The 6,000-nt window shown below is 40.5% G+C and overlaps 1 protein-coding gene across 2 annotated transcripts in view; it reads right to left on the reverse strand.

The window, feature by feature from the left end:
* The window catches only part of LOC122432639, a 102,690-nt gene extending 96,957 nt beyond the window's left edge, over positions 1-5,733 (reverse strand). For both annotated transcript variants that reach the window (XR_006266907.1, XM_043454705.1), the window contains exon 1: positions 5,565-5,733. The gene's annotated coding sequence lies outside the window, so the exon portion shown is untranslated. The remainder of the gene's footprint in view (positions 1-5,564) is intronic.
* Positions 5,734-6,000: the final 267 nt, after the last annotated feature.

Raw genomic sequence — 6,000 nt, forward strand, 5'->3', positions numbered from 1 at the left:
CAAGTTCCACAGAAGAGGAAAAGAGACTAAGAGTCATGATCTTCAGAAAATAGTCACATTCAAGAACAAGGAGATTTTCAGGAAGAAAGACTAGGCATCGCCCACACCTGCAATCATGACACACTTAGTCCATTTTTTATCTGTGGTATAAATTGTGGGACATGTCTAGCTGAATAATTCAAGACTTTGTGCAATCATAATTTTAATACCCTGAGTAGCTGAGCAACAGCAAGAAATACAGAGCATCATTAATTTAAGAAGGACAAAGAGAGAACATATGGGGTATCTGAATGACATCCAAGACCCTTTAACATCTGATGAAATTTACTTTTATTGACTATTTCATCCCAACCAAGAATCAGACCCATCTATATTCACACAGCTTACTGCCTATATTAACATGACTTTAAAAGTTGCAGATAACTGCATTTCATTCCAGGCAGCTCCTGAAAGATCCATCAACTCTTCAATTGAAAGGATCAAATGATAGTTTGTACTTTAAGACTTTCTTAACCTCTTGCTTCAAAATATTTGCCTTGCTGCTGTGTACAAATCCAAGATTATATGTAATTACAACTCTCTTATTTAAATACCTTAAACTTGACTTTAAAATCTCAATAAATAATCCAAATTTGCTCTTCACTTTGTCCATCACTACTACTGGGGAAGAATACCTCTTCCTGAGGTAAGCAATAAACTCGACTTTTTTTTATTGGCTAGTCATTTTTCTGTTTTGGGAACTTTGCCTCTGGCTCAATGCAGCCAATATTAGAAAAGTCACAGCTCATTGAATGTTCCACTCTCAATCACACCCTGCTTTTCCCACATAGCTGTTTCTACCCACGTGCCTGAAACACCTCATTCCACATCCTTTCTTTATCTGACAAGCTTCAAGCTAAAATTTAAGATCAATTTGATTGTTATGTGAAGCCTCCTTCAACAATTATAGTTGGAGATAATTATTTCTCACTTGGTTGCTACCAAATAAAATTGCCCATAACTCAGTTATTATAACCCCACTCTATATTATAAATATATGCATATTTTTCATGCATATATCTGGTATACGCATAGTAGTATACATATATTTGGTATATACACTGGTAGTATGTAAGCTCCCTGAAAGCAAATAATGTTAACATTTCTTTTACCTCAGTCTCCTAAACAACAGATTTATTGACTGACATGTTATAGCTATGCATTTGTTCTTTTTTGAGGAAATGAATAGTCAGCATGTGCCTTTTTAATATTAGGTACTCAAAAATTAAGTTATATTTTGTTTTAAGATATTGAACAGGGACTTCCCTGGTGGTCTAGAGGCTAAGACTCTGTGCTCCCAATGCAGGGGGCCAGGGTTCAATCCCTGGTCAGGGAACTTGATCCCACATGCTGCAGCTAAGGCTGGGAACAGCCAAATAAATAAATAAAATAAATAAATATTTAAAAAAAAAAAAAGATATTGAACAACTGGAGTCAATAATTCAGCAAGGTAGTGATGAAAGAAAATGTGGAAAATGGCTCCCTACTGTTTTTTTCCTATAAATACACCTATGAGACAGTTTAGCTTATAATTAAGCACAGTCAGAGATTAACAAGAGATAGGAATAAATAGAACAATTATAACATATGCTGTAATAAAAGCTATGTGAATGTGGTCTCTTTTTCTCAAAATATCCTATTGTACCGTTTGCCCCACCTTCTTATGATGATGGTGTACCCACTTGGTGAGATGAAGTGAAATGAATGATGGAGGCATTTTGATCACTATATTAGGCTATTACTGACCTTCTGATGATTTGTCAGAAGGGGGATCACTTGCTTTGGGTGATCCTGGACCACTGAACTGTGACAAAGTTGATGGCTGGATGTCAGGAGTGGATGATGTCAATGGTTGGAGAACTCAGGTGAGACAGAGCAGAATGGCAGGAGGTTTCATCACAGTACTCAGAACAGCATGCAGTTTAAAATGTATTATTTATTTCTGGAACTTTCCATTTAGTATTTCTGGGCCTTGGATGAACCCAGGTAATAGAAACCAGAGAAAGTGAAACCATGGATAAAAAGGGACTAGTCTGTGGTCTAAGCCTCATGGTGTTTGGCAAAGTTCCTTTCCCTCTCAATTTGTAGAACTACACTCTGCTTATTTTCCAATACATTGTTAGTTCACTATCATTTTTTTTAAGTCAGGTATTTCAGAGCTGATTTTCAGATCCAGAGAGTGGATGCTGTGGAAAATGGGAATGGATTTTACAGAAAGCTCAGGTTGAACATTATTCACTAAAGAAGATATATTCTTCTACCTTCCCTATTCATTATACATTTTAGCTCTTATTTCTCCTCCATTCAGTAAGGAAAATTTGTATATAAGTTAAAGATAGAAGCTTCTCAGATCAGAAAGGAAAAGATAGCCAAAGGACCTATATTTTAGCACTGCATATACTATTTTCTAAATACAATTCTGAATAATTTACTGTTGCTAACCTAAGACTTAAAATGGAGATAGAATTAACACCCAATTCAAAGCACTGTGCATAAAGTGTAATGTGATAATGTAAACAACAAGTGTTCTATGAATGATTAAGTGAAAGTGAAATCACTCAGTCGTGTCTGACTCTCCAGGCAAGAATACTGGAGTGGGTAGCCTTTCCCTTCTCCAGAGGATCTTCCCAATCCAGGGATTAGAACCCAGGTCTCCTGCATTGCAGGTGGATTCTTTACCAGCTGAGCCACGAGGGAAGCCTGAGTTCTAAGCAAGTTCAAATAGTTGCTAGTCAGAACAGGAGGGGATGTGGGGACAGGGAGTGGGAATCAAGGAACAGCAGTGCAGTCTTGGGGCAGGGTCCTGATTCCCCCTCAAGCGGTACACACACCGTATCTTTGAGACGTAGTGTAGATATCAAAACCCCCACCAAGTGGGAGAAGTGAACTGTTTGCTGTCCACATGCATGTAGACCCCAGCCTCCTTAGAACCAGGAGGTTGATGATTCTGAGTCCTACTCACCTCACCACCGAATCATCAGGAGAATGTCCACGAGCTGATCACACCTGCTCCCTGACACTGTAAGACCCCCCACCGCTGTCTCCGGGGCACGACACACAGTTTTGAGAGCACTAGCCTGCTGTGCTCCCCTTTGCCTGGCAAAACAATAAAACTTTTCTACTTTATCAAAATTCTGTCCCAGGAATTAATTCAGTCTTGGGCTCTAGAGGCCCAATTTGGCTTCAATTGGGTATGAGGGGAACAGTGAAATGATAAGATGGTAAAAAGCAGAGGTTTTATATCTCTCAGAGTGTGGGATTTGGGGTGAGGACAGAGAGTGCCGATCCGGGAAGGCCTCTTGAACTCCTGGGGCTTTTGGTGGTTCTTTCAGCCGTGTGCTTTCCTCGCCACAGAACTTCCTCTGTGTTGTGTCTGTGTATCTTTCAGGAACCAGCTGGAAATACCAGATGGGTTTCAAGAATGTGGAAGCTCCAAGAAGTTTTGCCCCAATGCTGCTATCTCCCATGTACTGGAAAACTCCTCCTGAAGGATTCTTGTCTTTCCCGTCCTTCATGTCCCTGGAGTTTCCTCCTGAGCAAAGTGTGAGGAATTAATAAGAGCCCTGGGTCTCCCTGGCTCTGAGCCATGACACTGGCATTTACTAGTGGTCATGACGTAAGGAGAAGTGATCACATTTGAGATATGGAATGACTCAGGAATACACTTGCTTTCCTGATTTGTTGGAAAGAACACAATAATGGTGTATGAGAACTTTTAATCCACAAACCAACATGTAACTTTCAAAAGAATTAACACTTTCCCTTACCAATGTGTCAATAAATTCTTGACATCCTTGATACAGGCTGATGTTTATTTATAGAAGCTGCAAATGCAAACATACATAAATGTACTCTATCATGCACACAGAGACACATCTGCTGCTAGGCAGGCTGTGGGGACGAGCACACTCGTCCTGGGTTTTTCCTCTATAATCACACTCACAACACGTCTGACACTAGATCTGCACAGCAATCCAGAAATTGTCTACTTTGGGGATTTTTATGGAGGCATGATTTAAAATGAAGTCAATTTCTAGGCCCTCTCCTCCCTCTGGGGAATGGGGCCTCGGGCTGAAAATCAAAGCTTCTAGTCATGGCTTGGTTTCTCTGGTGACCAGATCCCCTCCTGGAGCCCAGCTCGTGCCACCTCATCAGAGGCACAGACACTCCGAGCGCCCGGGGGACTGACTTCAAGGGGCGCAGAAGCTCTGTCAGAAATCAGGGCCAAAGACCACATGCTAGAACAGATGACGCCCACTGTGCTCTTCACACTTAGGGAGATCCTCAGGCTCCAGGAGCTTTGTTCCGGGAACTGGGGTCAGATTTTACACACCACACGCACACACATGCATATATTATAGAGAGAAAGAAAAAGGATATGCATTCTTTTATTTCACACGGGCAAACAAAGGCAACACAGGAGCCTCAGCTTTAGGATAAGGATGCACACTCACAGTAGGTCTAGCAGCAAATTAGATGAATAGATCTGGAGTCAGTTTGATCTAGTGGCACAGACACTTATTATTTAGCTTTCAAGGAGAAAAGTGCACTAGTATTATCTTTCGAGATCCTTGGTTTTCTACCTATTCAGCCTGTGCTGGACTCACTATGTCACCAAAATATCTATCAGACATTACTCTGTATGCCCTAATCATTTCAGTTTATTTTGGAGGGCATTGTTCTTTTGAGCTGATTAACTCTCCACTCCCATCCCACGCCTGCCCTTGGTCTTTTTCCTACTAATGTGGCTCAATCTAAGGCCCAGAAACAATCTTCTTTTCTGGGAAATGCCTCTTGTATTTCTAGTGACCATTAATTCATAATCAGTTAGATCTGTTAAAATATAGAAAACAGATGGCAACATCTGGACTACAGCAAAAATAGATGTCTCACATCTAGGTATACCCAAAGCCAAGTTATCACTGATGGATTTTCTTTTTTTTGTATTTACCTTTCAAAGAAAGTACTAGACTCAAAAATGATATTTGAAGCTGATTTTGACAACTTCATCATGCAGAAATGATTTATAACTTGACTGATAAAAGAGTTTTTCTCTCTCATACTTATAAACATGTTTCAAGATCAGCATTTACTCTAATGTATAATATTTGTATATAATGTATGTTCTTTTTGTAAATATCAGTTGTTAAAAAATATTTGCAGTCAATTTGCAGTTTGAATTATAAGTGTGTCCAATTCAGCAAGCCAGACCACTTATTTACTCAGTGGTTGCTCTGATGCCAAAGAATATACTAGTTTACTCAAGTTATTTTTGCACTTCTATCAAAGTGTGCTCTGTTCAAACTGGTGTTCAATAGCGTGATCACGAAAGGAAAATCAATACCCATAAGACAATCACTGAAAAAGTAAAACCCAGTAAAGTTCATTTGTGTGGCACCATACAAGAGAATTGCTAAGTGAAAAAGAAATCCATGAATATAAGAAAAAGATTTGGTACTCCAGACCTGGCACAAATGTGGGTGTATTTATTTAAATGAAAAAGTAGGCCTTTCAGAGCTGCTTACCTGGGAATCTGACTGCGGTTCTTGCGTTAGTTTTCTCTAGCTCCTGTAACAAACGACAGTAAATTGGTTGGCTTCCGACAACAGAAATACTTGCTTTCATGGTTCTGGAGGGCAGAATCACGGTGTTGGCAGGGCCAAGCTCCCTCCAAAGGCTCTAGGAGGAATCCGAGTCCTTGCCCAGCCAGGCCTCCAGCCGCAGGCATTCAAGGACTCCTAGCTGCATCATTTCCGTTTCTGCCTTTGCGTTCACTTCCGCTTTCCTTCCTGTTTCTCCCTCCATCTCGCTCTTATAAGGATGCACGCGATGGCATTAAGGGCCCAGCGGGATGCGCTTGGCTGTTTCCTCAAGTTTCTTCCTCCCTTCCTCCCCTTCTCTTTCTCGCTCTTTCCTCTATAGCCACTATGGACAACTTAAAAAATTAAAAGCCGAGCTACC

This window comes from Cervus canadensis, chromosome 31, assembly GCF_019320065.1.
Source record: "Cervus canadensis isolate Bull #8, Minnesota chromosome 31, ASM1932006v1, whole genome shotgun sequence".
In the NCBI taxonomy this organism is placed as follows: Eukaryota; Metazoa; Chordata; class Mammalia; order Artiodactyla; family Cervidae; genus Cervus; species Cervus canadensis.